Below are 14,167 nucleotides of genomic sequence, written 5' to 3' on the forward strand. Positions count from 1 at the left end.
TCCTACCCACTTTCCCTTGTCTCATGTTATTTTTTTTAATCTTTTTTTTTTAAGATTTTATTTATTTGACAGAGAGATCGCAAGTAGGCAAAGAGGCAGGCAGAGAGAGGAGGAAGCAGGCTCCCCGCTGAGCAGAGAGCCCGATGCGGGGCTCGATCCCAGGACCGTGAGATCATGACCTGAGCTGAAGGCAGAGGCTTAATCCACTGAGCCACCCAGGCACCACATGTCTCCTGTTATTTTGAAGAAAATCCCAGACATCAGAAAAAGTGACATTCATATGCATTGTTGAAATGCTTAAAACTGCTGCTGGTAATTTAGTAATATAGATTTTGAAATCTAAATGCCTGTTTTGTACAAATTGTAAAAATATAGACACTCCCTGTGCTACTGAATTGTACCTCATCAAGGTGTGTGTGCAGTGAGGTATGTGAGGGTGTTTAATGCAGGAGGGTGTAGTGTCCGGGGAGGCTTCCCAGTCCTCTATGAAAGATTTAGATTTTTAAAAAAGATTCATTTAGTTATTAGAGAGAGAGAAAGCTTGAGCAAGGGGAGGGGCAGAGAGAGAGGGAGAGAAAGAATCCTTGAGCAGACTCTCTGCTGAGAGCAGAACTGGATGTGGGGCTCAGTCCCAGAACCCTGAGATCTTTTTTTTTTTAAAGATTTTATTTATTTATTTGACAGACAGAGATCACAAGTAGCCAGAGAGGTAGGCAGAGAGAGAAAGGAGGAAGCAGGCTCCCTGCCAAGCAGAGAGCCCGATGTGGGGCTCGATTCCAGGACCCCAGGATCATGACCAGAGCCAAAGGCAGAGGCTTTAACCCACTGAGCCACCCAGGCACCCTCCACTGAGCCACCCAGGAGTCCCAGACCCTGAGATCATGCCCTGAACCAAAACCAACTGAGCCATTCAGGTGCCCTGAAATATTTAGATTTTTAAATTTTTTTTTAACAAAATATTTTATTTATTTATTTTATAGACAGAGGTCATGAGTAGGCAGAGCAGCAGGCAGAGAGAGAGGGGGAAGCAGGCTCCCCGCCGAGCAGAGAGCCAGATGCAGGGCTCCATCCCAGGTCCCTGAGATCATGACCTGAGCTGAAGGCAGAGGCCCTAACCCACTGAGCCACCCAGGTGCCCCTAGATTTTTAAATTCTTAATAAAACTCAAAATTAAAGTTTTTGTCCCTAAAAGGAAAATGTGTATACACACACACATACAAAATCATATAATGACAATATTATCATCATATCTAAAATATCAGCAATGATTCCTTAATATCATCAAATATCCAGAGTGTCCAAATTTCCCCCATTTTCTCAGATTTCTAAACAGGTTTTGTTGTTGTTATTTTTAAACACAGTCCAAGTTTGGTTCATGCATTTCAATTGGTTATATGTTAAGTCTCTTAACTGAAAAGTTTCTCCCCCAATTACTCCATCCAAAAAAAAAATGTTTCATAGCTTTTATTTATTTATTTATTTATTTATAGAAGAGTTTATTTATTTATTTGAGAGACTGAAAACTCAAAACAGAGCATGAGCAGAAGGAGAGGGTTTGGGGAGAGGCAAAAGGAGAGGGAGAAGTAGATGCCCTGCTGAGCAGGGAGCCTGGTATCGAGCCTGATCACAGGACCCTGAGATCATGACCTGAGCCAAAGGCAGACACTTAACCAACTGAGACACCCAAGTGCCCTGTAGTTTCTATTTATTTGTTGAAGAAATTGGTTCATTTTTCCTGTAGAGTTCCCACAGTCTAGATCTTGCCAACTGTATCCCCACGGTGTCATTTAGTACATTCTTCTATCCCCTTATTTCCTGGAAATTAGTATTCATATCTACAGGCTTAATTATATTCAGGTTCCATTTTGCCAATAACACCTCATAAGTGGTATTCTGTACATTTATCAGGAGACCCATAATATCTGTTGTTTGTATATAAGTGTGAAGTTTGCAGTTATTGAATATGAGTGTCTAGATACACTATTTCATTAAGTGCTGCCAAATGGTTATCTCCTAATTCTATCATTCCCTCTTCAATTATTAGCTGGAATACTTCTGTAAAGAGAAACCTCTCATCAACTATTCAGTCACACTGAGATACAGTTCATATGGGAAAAGAAAAATAGATGCATAGGTTTTTACCCCTTTATTTGTCAATTTTCCAAACAACAAAATGGTTTCCTAGAATCTTCCAGATATGCCCAGGGAATGAGATTTTAAAGATATATTTATGAATCGTAAGCTTTAACATATTTAATGTTTTTCAACTCTCCCTAATTATTTTTGATGCTCTAATTTTCTTTTTTTCTTTTTCTTTTTTTTTTTTATGATGATGATGTTCTAATTTTCATAGCCAACTTGAGAGGGTCTTTCTGACTTCTGTTGGCTCTCAAGTTAGCTAATAACTCATTTTGACACAGCTCTAGTAGTCGCTGTTTCTTCTTTGCTTTCCTTCTTCCTCCTTAATATGTTGCAAGGTCATTTTGTACGTTTCCTTTGCCATACCTGGAATTGGACACTTATTTAAAAAAGCCTAGTTTTTGTTGTGGGGTGTGTGTGTGTGTGTGTGAGAAATGCCATAAAGACAACTAGAGTGCACATTGCTATTGGGTCTATCACTGTTTCTAGGCGTTTCAGAGGACAGAGTTACAAAATCCATTAAAAAAATAAAACACATTACTAGCTTGTGAGACTTAAATCAGTGTTATTTACTTCTCTGAGCCTCAGGTTTCTCATCAGCAAAATAAAGATGAATAATACCTACAATCTCATAGGCTTGTTATGGGAATTCAACAAGATAGTATATGCTAAGTTTAATTTGATGTCTTTCTACACAGCTTGAAATGCAATTCATAGACCTGCTTAATCTTAAAACCATTATACATTATTGGGAGGTAGCAGCCCAAGGTCTAGTCTCTTCCCTTCCAAAACACTGTCCCTTCCTCCTGATACACGCAGTTTATCCCTTATAATAACGGGGTCACTAGAGAATGTATCTTTGACCTATCTTCTTTTGGGGCAAAGCCTGCAGTGGATGGATGGGTTGGACTGTTAAGAAGATTGGATTGTTAAGAAGACACTAACGCTGAAAAGTTTTACTCTAGTATCTGTCCTGTCCTAAGCCTAGAACTGTCAGCTCCCCTATCCTCAACTTCTTGCTGGCTAAAGTTCTCTTGACCAGTTTTTCTTAAACTCTCAGAACTCAAAATATCTTGTTTCATCATTTTTCTAAATCATTCAAGAGATGACTGGCCCAGGGGCGCCTGGGTGGCTCAGTGGGTTAAGCCACTGCCTTCGGCTCAGGTTATGATCCCAGGGTCCTGGGATCGAGTCCCGCATCGGGCTCTCTGCTGAGTGGAGAGCCTGCTTTCCTCTCTCTCTCTCTCTCTTTCTCTGCCTGCCTCTCTGCCTACTTGTGATCTCTCTCTGTCAAATAAATAAATAAAAAATCTTTAAAAAAAAAAAAAGAGATGACTTGATCCTGATCCCATCAAAATACTTGTAAAATTAGGTTTTTAAGACAATATGTATAGTATGAAAAGAGTAGTGAAAATTTTATTAGATATGATAATACTTTGGTGATTATGTTTCTTAGAAATTTTACATGGGGCACTGGGGTGGCTCAGTTGTTAAGTGTCTGCCTTTGGCTCAGGCCATGATCCTAGGGTCCTGGGATAGGGCTCTGCATGGGGTTCTCTGCTCAGTGGGATGCCTGGTTCTCCCTCTCCCACTTCCCTTGCTTGTTTTCCCTCCCTCACTGTCACTGTCTCTCTGTCAAATAAAAAAATAAAATCTAAAAAATGAAAGAATTTTACAGATGCATACTGAAGAATTCATAGAAAAAAGTGGCATGACAGGAGAAAATTGCTTTAAATGTTCTGAAATAAAATAAAATACCAGCGTTTGTGTGAAATACCAGTGTTTGCGTGAAAAAAAAATAGTATGAGCAAAAAAAAAAAAAAAATAGTATGAGCAAAATGCTGATATTTTGAAGCTGGTTGATGGGTTTATGGAGGCTTATTATAGTATTCGCTCTACTTCTTATATGTTTAAAATTTTCCATAATAAGGATTTTTTAAAACATAAAAAAGTAAAAATAAGTGATAGAGAAGGAGGGAGGGAAGCTTTCACAATATAATAACCTAGGCGAATGGGGAAGGTGCCTTACACTCTAGTTCTGTCAGTGAGATGATGGGAACAGAATTATTCAGGATATATTTTGGGAGAGTAGGTGATTCTTAGGTTTTTGGCTTTGAGCAACTGGGAGGATGGCTATGAACTTGTTGAGGGGAAAACTGGGAGAGGCAGCACTCAGAAATTCAGATTTGGCCATAGTGAGTTTGAGGTGATTAGAAGTGTCAATGCATAGTTGAACATCCAGCTGTGCAGCTCAGAGGAGATAATGGAGCTGGGATGCACGTTAGGAGCCATCAGATGGTATTTAAGGCCACAGGCCTGAATTAAGTCTCAAGGGGAGAGAGCATGGTTGAAGGAGAGTAGTCTGTGTTAAGTAGAATGTTCCAGAATCTAAAATGAATACTAAGAAAGCATGTGCAAAGTTTCTCTAAGGTAAAAAAAGAAAATCGGGTTTTCGCAGTGACCACATTCAAACCGCAGGAACTATGAACTGGCTCCAGTGTTTCTTTACCCCCAGGAGCACCCAGAGCACTGTAGCTGGGGAAGTTGCAGCAATGCTGCCTCATTTCAGCCTTGGACTGGAATTTAAAGCTGAGGCCAGCACTCCACTTTCCAAAGAAATGGAACTCTTGTCCAAACCTGGACTCTGTTTCCTGCCCTGTTTCCTCAGCGGTTTGTCAATATTTGATTTCCAGATCACAGGACCCCATCGACTGCCAGGGTCCAGAGCCTGTCACTTAGAACAAACAGAAGAGGAAGTCAGCAGAAACCGCTCGGCTCACACTGTCTACTTTTAGGGACTTTTCCCTGGTTGATTTGTTCCTGCTCTTGCCCCACTCCCAGGAATAGCAATGCAGTGCTAACTCTGAGCAGCTTTTGTTTGCTTCCCTATGTGGCCCCAAAGAACAATACCTTGATTCACAAGCCAGTGGGATCCTAAATGTCAGAATGAATGCTAGCAGTAAGATTACTCTTCAATCCACTGGTGAAATTCTTCCACTGGCGTTTTATTTATAATGCACGTCTTCATGCATCCAGCGAATTTAATTCCTTGCAGACTGCTTTTGAGCTTCGATTGCCAAGAGAATGCATGGATAATCTTGCGAGGTTTAGAGACAGGCAGGAAGAAGGCAATGGGGGTGGGACTAGCACTGCATATCCTCAACAATCCAGTCAGTAACTTCAACTACCTGTCCTACAGCAGTAAAAAGAGTGGGTACCCAGCCTCTTCTGGCCAAATCCCTGATGGGAGATGTCTAACATGCACCCTTTCAGCCTGAGATTTTGTTCTCTGTGTAAAGCCAAGTGCTGCAGCCATTAGTAAATAAGCCCATGCTTTATTAAAATAAACCCAGGTCTTCCCAAGTTTATATCTGAAAGGAGACTTGCCAGGTAAGGATGGCACGCTAACGCTCAGGGGGTTGGTGCACTGACAGGTGGGAGAGTCGTGGTTCTGTGCCTGAGGCCCGTGTGTACACACAGGAAGCCCGGTATGAATGTTACAACTACTTGATTATGGTTGTCACCCCACACTAGCTCCAGGGGTTCACTATTCCCATTTTAAACTCTCTGCTCCCAGTGTGGATAAAGCCCTTTTTCCTTGCAGAAAAGCTGCGGCATTTGAAAAAACTTCACTAAGACACAAGGGAGAACCAATGGGTTCTAAAGGCAAAGGAACTCTGAAGCCTGACACCAGCTACACAGGGCACTAAGAGACAGGGTGGGATGGGGCTGCACCACATTCAGGCTACTTCCTACTTCTTGACCTCTGACCTTCCCTCCTCAGGCACATTGATCTCCTGAGGGAGACCTCACTGCGCACACTCCCTAGGTTACTTTCTGTCAGTTGGTTATATTTTTAATCTCTTTTCAGGTGACTGACCCTCATATTTCAGTTAGGGACCAGGGTGAGGAATTTACCTAGAGCACAAGCTGTAAGGGGGGCAGTGCTAGAAAATTCAGTCATCTGATTAATAGTTTGATTTAATATTTTTAAAAAATCACATGAATGCAAAAAATCTATGATGAATGACATATTCAAAATTTAAATGAAGATCCAAGGCACATTGGAGCCTGAGATAAAGGGAATAATGTGCTTCCCTATATTCATATTTTTATGTATTTTTATTTATTTATTTATTTTAGATTTTATTTATTTATTTGGTGCAGAGAGAGACAGCAAGAATGGGAACACAAGCAAAGGGAGTGGGAGAGGGAGAAGCAGGCTTCCCACCGAGCAGAGAGACTGATGTGGGGTTTGATCCCAAGACCCTGGGATCATGGCCTGAGCTGAAAATAGATGTTTAATGACAGAGCCACCGAGGCACCCCATTTTTATGTATTTTTAAAATGGCTAATGATTTTGATGAAGTATTATTTTTTTTTAAGATTTTGTTTATTTATTTGACAGACAGACATTACATGTAGGCAGAGAGGCAGGCAGAGAGAGATAGGGGGAAGCAGGCTCCCCACTTAGCAGAGAGCCCAATGCGGGGCTCAATCCCAGGACCCTGAGATCATGGCCTGAGTTGAAGGCAGAGGCTTAACCCACTGAGCCACCCAGGCGCCCCTTGATGAAGTATTATTAATAAGGTTTTTCCATTAAAGTCTGGAAAGTAAAATGATAATTCTGTTTTGAGTATAAGTAAAATATTTAAACTTAAAATAATTTTAAGGGAATTTTAATAAACCTGTTTCAAAATTTTCTTAACCATTAACTACTTTAATGTTCTGGGGGGGAAAATCATTACAAAATACATGAAAATCTAAAGGGAGCACCAACATTTTCTACCCTTTGCCTCAGGCTCCAATATGGTTGCTTGGCAGGGCCCCTGGCTTGCTTTCCACATCTGGTGATCTTGGAATATGTGTACGCATCTGGCGAGGCATCAGCCCAACCAAGGGCTCTCTTTCCTTAAACATTGTTCCTCCACCCCGAGCAGTGGTCCCTGCAAGGTCACATCTGTCCCAGGTGGCCCTCCCAAACACACATCTGAAGGCATGACCCAAACTGTACCAAACACAGTAGATCTCGATTGAGAATTGGGAATTGGGACCAGAGAAGCCAGTCTGTGCTGGCCACCGCACACGGGCATGCTAGCCTGGAGATGAGAGGATAGCTATGGCTGTGTATGCAGAAAGAGTTAGGGTCCTCAGAAAAAGAAAGATGAGACTTAGCTTTTGTGACAGAAGGGAAGTCCTTTCAAGTCCCCAGCTAGTTTCCAGGATCTATCTGCCCTACTTCCCTGCTCTACTTGCCCAAGCAGTCTTCTTGGGAAACTTCCTAGGAGATGTCAGGATTACAAAGAAATGCAAAAAACTCAGTAAAGATTTTAAGAGAACAAAGTGAAGGCAAAAACTAACAGTCTCTACCAGGCCAGGAAATAGCCCAAGATATCAGAGATGATAAATCAGTAGTGAAACACTCTCTGTGTTGTTTCAAAAGTAAGCAAGGCCTTGAATTCCTTACAGAAATAATGCTGAGGGAGCACGAGCACGAGGCTGGCTGAAGACATAGCAAAAGCTGGCGCCTTGCACCCCCTCTCCATCCGCTCCCCCTCAATCATATGTGTAGCATCCCTCAGGCAGCCCTGACTGCCATGAACAATAAGCAAATAGTTAACTTGCAGAGCTCACAATCCTGTTAGACAGGAGTCTCCCTTGGCTTACAAATGTCCTAAATCCCACTAACAAAGGCGATTGATAGCAGGATTGTGACATCCCACCAAAAAGTCTCCCAACTATCTTAATGTTAATGGCTGGTCTAAAGACACCATTGATCAAGCCGCAAGGGCAAGGCCTCAGGTAGGCCTCGGACATCCTGGCACCTTGTAGGCCCTCTTTAGCATATGAAAACTCCATTGAACCCTTCCTTCCCCTCACCTTCCCCCAACCGCAGGGTACATAACCTGGGCAGCTGCATCTCCACTTGCCCATGGGTCCTGTCCCCGTGCTTTAATAAACCACCATTTTGCACCAAAGATGTCTCAAGAATTCTTTCTTGGTCATCGGCTCCGGACCTCAGCCCACAGAACCTCACCTAGGTTCTAGAACTTCATCAATAGGGAGCCCAAAACCACATCCAGTTTGTACCTGTCACACCTGTAGCGCATTTCTCTTGCCAGTGGGTTACATCTGCTTCATTATAATGTTAAAGTCTCCACCCCTGTGCTCCTTGGAGGAGCACAAGCTTCATTAACATATGTATGCAGGCATGTGTAGGTATGTTTTCTAAGTGTGCCTGTGCAGCTTTATGCCTGCCTTTACATCTGATGACAAAGCTCCCTGCTCTGAATATTCATCCTAAATCCTAAATAAAAAGAACCTGCTCACAGGTTAACTCACAGTTTTGGAACTTATATTCCCTGTGATCTCCTTATTTGTCGCAAATAAAGTTCCCTTTGTATGACAACTCCACCTGGTGTAGTCTCTACCTGTAACTTACCAAGGTTGGAACTCATGTTCGTTCGGTTACACGTCTACAGTATGTAAAGGCAGAAATTAGGCCATGTGCAGATGGAAATGGAGTCAAGTGACCCTGTGGCTGGGAGCAGGACTTGGAAACAATTTTTTCCAATGTCCTGGGTATTTCCTTGTGAAGCTGCAGTGGGTTTCATGATCTACATTCGTGTCCTTATCGACCAGTCTTTTTTTTTTTTTTTTAACCTTTTAGCTAGCGTAGGTGGATTTCCATTACTTAGAATTAAACAAAGAAACAAAAAAACAAAAAAACACAAAACCCTGGAGGCAAATTTAGTGAGTCAAATAGTGTGGGGGAGCCCTAGTAACATGGCTTCACTTGGTATAGCTGTCTTGGGCAATGACCATAGATTCATGAATACAATATATAAGAAAGGTCAGAGAGGGAAGATAATATTAACATCCAATTAGCAGTTGGAAGGTAATACAGGGCAGTTCCAAGAGCGGCTATTTCAAGCCACTGCAGAAAGCTTAATTGGTTAACCACTACCTCTTCAGAGAATATTTCCCTGATTCCTAGACCAAGGTAAGTCCCTCCAAATTATGCAATCAAATATTTGTAAGAATGTTTTATTGTCTGTCTTCTCTGCTGGAATGTAAATTCCCTGGAGGCGGTGGTCTACATCTGTTTGGTCACCATTCATTTCCCAGTATCTAGCACAGGGATGAAAAATACCAGGTGCTTAATACTAGTTTATTAATGTAAACAAACACACGCCACTGGTAAAATAGTTTCTTACTGTGATATCATGATCCCAAAGCAACTCTAGAACTTATAAATGCTTGATTACAGAGACTCCCATTCTTCACAAGTAAATATTTGTTCTTGGAATGGCTGCTCACAATCAATGCTTAAGTAGTACTTGTTCTGCTATTAGCACTTACCTGAGTTACCATTTTGATCCTTACAATAGTTTTTTGATTTTAAAATTTTATTTATTTATTTATTTATTTGATTGAGAGAAAGAGGGAGCCGCAGGAGGCAGAGGGAAAAAGCAGACTCCCCACTGAGCAGGGAGCCTAATGCAGGGCTTGATCCCAGGACCATGGGATTGTGACCTGAGCCAAAAGCAGATGCTTAACCAACTGAGCTATCCAGGTGCTCCTCTGCCAATAGTTTTAAGTGGGAGTTCAGGTGAGGGCTGTCCTTTGAATCAGTCCTCCAGCCTCAGGATGCCCTCTTTGATGGAATGAATGAATTGAATGAATGCTGAAACAGAAATGATTCCATTTCAGTGTCATTAGTAACTCATATCTTATGAATAAACACCTGAGAGAATATAACAGGGAAACCAGAAGAAGATTTGCAGGCCTCCTAGAGGAGGGAGGCATAGAAATATAGAAGTCACTTGCACAACTCATTAGATCTGCAAAGTTATAGCCTAAGAACAAAACTAGACTTGCTTTTATGCCCTTCCCTCTTGAAAGCCTTTGGAGCACAGCTGTGACTCAGACTTTGGAACACATATCATTCCACAAACCTTCCTTGGTCACCTTACTGCACTCCACCCCCATGCGAAGCTCTGTGGCTAGTGACAAGTGACCCCCATATCTGCTCTGGAGTTGCTTATAATCCATTGGGGGAGTCAAAAAAGTAAGCAAGTAATTGGGCACATAAGCAGGAATCAAACATCAGAGGAATCTAGGAGGGAAGAAGAGAGGATGAAATAATAGAGTGACCAGGGCTGGCTACTGAGGGAAGGCTGGCAGGAATCTGTGACCATATTCTCCATGTAGTGGGAAGTCTCTGGAAGATTTTAAGTAGCAGAGTGACATTGTATGATTTACATCTTTTAAAAGCATATTGCTGACTGTTTTGTGCAGAATGGAGTGGTGGGCTGGAGGACGAGAGATAGAGATGGGACACCAGAGAGCAGTCCCAGCAATAATGGAGTCTTTGACCAGGAGAAGGGGTAGAGGCCAAAAGCAAGGTCCAGGCTGGAGATTTGTTTTGTGGGTTAGCATCCTCAGGACTTGCTGACAGAGTGAATGGAGAAATCTGGGGAACAGAGTCAAGAATGAATCCCAGTTATGTTTTCAAAAAGAGTGCTTATCTTTTAGACCTATATACTAAAATATATTTGGGTAAAATGGTATTATGTCTGGCTGGGAGGGGGAAGTGGATAGAAGTCTTAATGGAAAAAGGCCAGTCATGTGTTGATAATCACTGCAGCCTGATTTTGTATGTGTGTGGTTCAGTATGCCATTCCTTCTTCTTTTGTGTATGAATGATATCGTCCATTAAGCATTTTTCTCTAAAAAGAAGGAGCTGATGTTATATGACACTTGATCCTGCCAGACACCTTTTTGAATGTACATTACTGCATTTGAATGCCATATTTATCATCACCATGCCCATTTTACAGATGGGGAAGCTGAGACACAATTTAAGACTTAAGTGTCAGTACCAGGGTTCAAACTCAGGCCACCTGACCAAAGATCACCACATTGCATCAATTTCTGCCCATTCTAAAGAATTAGGCTCCAAGTCATTTCACGTGACATTCTAATATTTTTGAGACAGTCATGGAAACATTAATATGTAGCAATCTCAAAGAATATTAAAATAAACTTTGAAAATATATAGGGGCACCTGGGTGGCTCAGTAGATCAAGTGTCTGCCTTGGCTCAGGTCAGGAACTCAGGGTCCTGGGATGGAATTCTGCATGGGCTCCCTGCTCAGCTGGGAGTATGCTTCTCCCTCTGCCCCTCCCTCCAGCTCATGCTCCCTCCCTCTCTCTGTCTCACAAAAATAAATAAATAAAATCTTTAAAAAAATAAATAACAATAACATACATTCAAATAGCCTCAACATACAAAAATCCAAGAGTACAAATGTAAGGTAATATTAAATACCAACATATTTCAAATGAAGCAAAGCAATACCCTTGGGCCTGTCTGCTCTTCTGAAGGGAGAGTAAGGGGTAAGCTACTGCTTCTTAATGAATCATCACCCTGGGTGACCACTGCCCAGACCAAGAAAGTCACCTTATCAGCTCCCAGAGCCCCTCTGTGCCTCTCCAAGTCCCTGCTCCATCCACCTCCCCAGAGGGAACCACTGGTTTGCTTTCCAACATCAACAGTTAGTTTCATCTGGTTTATGTCAAATGATCCCCATTGTCTTACCTGAACAATTTGGTGGCTTTATTGAGATGATGAACTGGTGGGAGGAGCAAGTTTTAGGGGGAAACCAAGGGTTATATTTTAGGATAGGTTAAGTTTGAGATACTTATTCAAGGGGAAAGTTTAGGCAGCCAGTTGGAAATTAGAGCCTAGGGAGGGTCTGGTTCAGGCCGGAGAGCTCATAGATGACATGGGGAGCCTGGATGAGATCACCTGGGCTGGAGTCCTATTACCAGGTCAGACCACACCCTGCAGCCCTTTGGCAGGTTTAACCTGGGGAGGCAGGCAGTGGTGCAGTTAGGAAAGCATGACATTTATTCTTACAGCAGTAATTGCATGTCACCTATGAATGCTTAGTCAGGCTCTCATGGATCACCATTTCCGGGGGTCAGGATGGGTGTGTTACAAAGGCAAACCCTCAAAAACTCAGAGATGTATGTGGTCCTCCTCCCATAGAGTGGCTGCTGCCCTAACCAAAACACCCTATTCATCTCAGAGCCAATATCAGAAGATGGAAGAATGAGTACCCCCTCCCTCCAGGTAACCCCAAAATACATTAGCAGGTAGGTTATGACCATGTGTATTGACAAATAATGAAGGAACATACAGGTGCAAGGTAAAATATTACCTTAATAAACCGGCCACAGGGAAGAGACTTTGCTTTATCAGTGTGAGTAGCAAGGCTACTCTGTTATTGGGAGGACTTTGGACTCTTATTATCTTTAAGTTCCAAAAAATCCACAAAAAACAAAAATAAAACAAAAAACAAAACCAAGTTGTTTTAGGAAGAGTATTCATTATCTCTTATCACACAACATTCCAGAGGTATGATGGTCATTCAGTGATATCATCAGGGACCCGGGTTCACTCCATCACTCTGCTCTGTCATCCTTAGACTACTGTGTTCAGGTGAAACCACCCAGGGCTGTGGATGTGGGCCCCCATCATAGCCAGACACTGACACTGCCTATGGTAGGAGACCCCGTTTCTCCCTGGAGCTTCCTTCCAAGATGAGGGGATTTTTCTCAAAGACCTCTGGCCCTCTATTTCAGCCAGAAATGGGTCAGCGAGCCCTGGTTTGGGAAAGGGACCTTTATAGGGGCTGACAATGTATTTAATAGTCACCTTGAGTCCCTGTTAAGAGAAGGCCCGCAAGGATAGCTTCTGATCTCAACCACAGAGTAAAGCGGGCCTGTTGTGCCCTTGGGCCCTCTCTGTTCAGGCTGGCTGCTTAAATCAGAATGCCTGCTCTTCAGCCATCTATCAGGTTGGCTCTGTTTTTCTGCATATTGTTCTTCCTACCAAGGCCATGGGAAGTAATCGCACAGAAGGAAAAGTGCTTCTCCGGTGTGTTTGAGGAAGCAAACATGGGATTCCACAGCCTGGCCTTCCTGCACCTGTGCCTGGGAATGCCTCCAACACACTTCTGGCCCACGGCCCTTGGGGGTGGAGGGCAAAACTGGAGGAGAGGAAATAGAAACATTTCTGATGTCCTTCTCCATCCTTACCTGTTGAACCCCCCAGGAAAGATGAGTAGCTGCTTTCTGCTCCTGTGGACCTGGGGAATATCATTCCCTCACTGAGAATGATGCAAACTAATTCCTCTGGATTCAGGTCCAACAGGAAATGTTCCACCTCTGAGGTGGCAGTCTCCCCTACTGCTGGCTTCCACCTCCCCAGAAAGCAGCAGACAGGGAGGGTGTAGGTCCTGAGCATAGGGGAAGGTGAGGCCCTGGCCTCCTCCTATACTCCCCTGCTTCCCATACCTATTTGTTTCAGCTGGCCTGGTAGACCCCTGTGCATGCTGACATCCGAGGGCCTTACTTTTAGTAGCATGGATGTGGCTGCCTTCTCATGCCAGAGCTGCTCCTTCCCAGTTATGGTCAGGGATCCACTGTCAGGGAGGGCGACCTTACCCCAGTGTAGAAATCTTGGTCAGTTTTGGCCCTTTGCCATGTTTGTTGTCTTGCCAGGCAAATTCTGCAAGGGCCAACAACTGATCCTGGCTAATGAGATGTGTTGGGAAGGCTGCTGGAGAGCTCTGGGAAAAGCTCCCTCATTCTTTAAGGAAAGAGCACATGGGCCTTCAGCTGACCAGGGTCTACCCAAAGCCAGAGGTAGGGATGTCCGCCTAGGGCATTGCCTTGTTGAGAAGGAAGCAGGAGGGAATGGGTGTCACTTCCAGTGTCTGAAGGACTACAAGTGTTCTCTGTGCTTATAGGGTTTGGGGAGGAGACACTCTGATTCAAAATAAGCCACGTGCTTTCCTGTGTAGTTGCTATTGCAGGCTTGCATGGGGCCTCAGGGGATCAGAGCTGCCTTCTGCTCTTCCTTCAGTGTCACGACCTGCCCAAGACAGTCAGTGCCGGAACCCAGACTCAAACTACGACAGTCTGTATGCTTACCCATGACTATTTTAACTTTTAAA

The sequence above is a fragment of the Neovison vison genome, chromosome 8 (genome assembly GCF_020171115.1).
Source record: "Neovison vison isolate M4711 chromosome 8, ASM_NN_V1, whole genome shotgun sequence".
In the NCBI taxonomy this organism is placed as follows: domain Eukaryota; kingdom Metazoa; phylum Chordata; class Mammalia; order Carnivora; family Mustelidae; genus Neogale; species Neogale vison.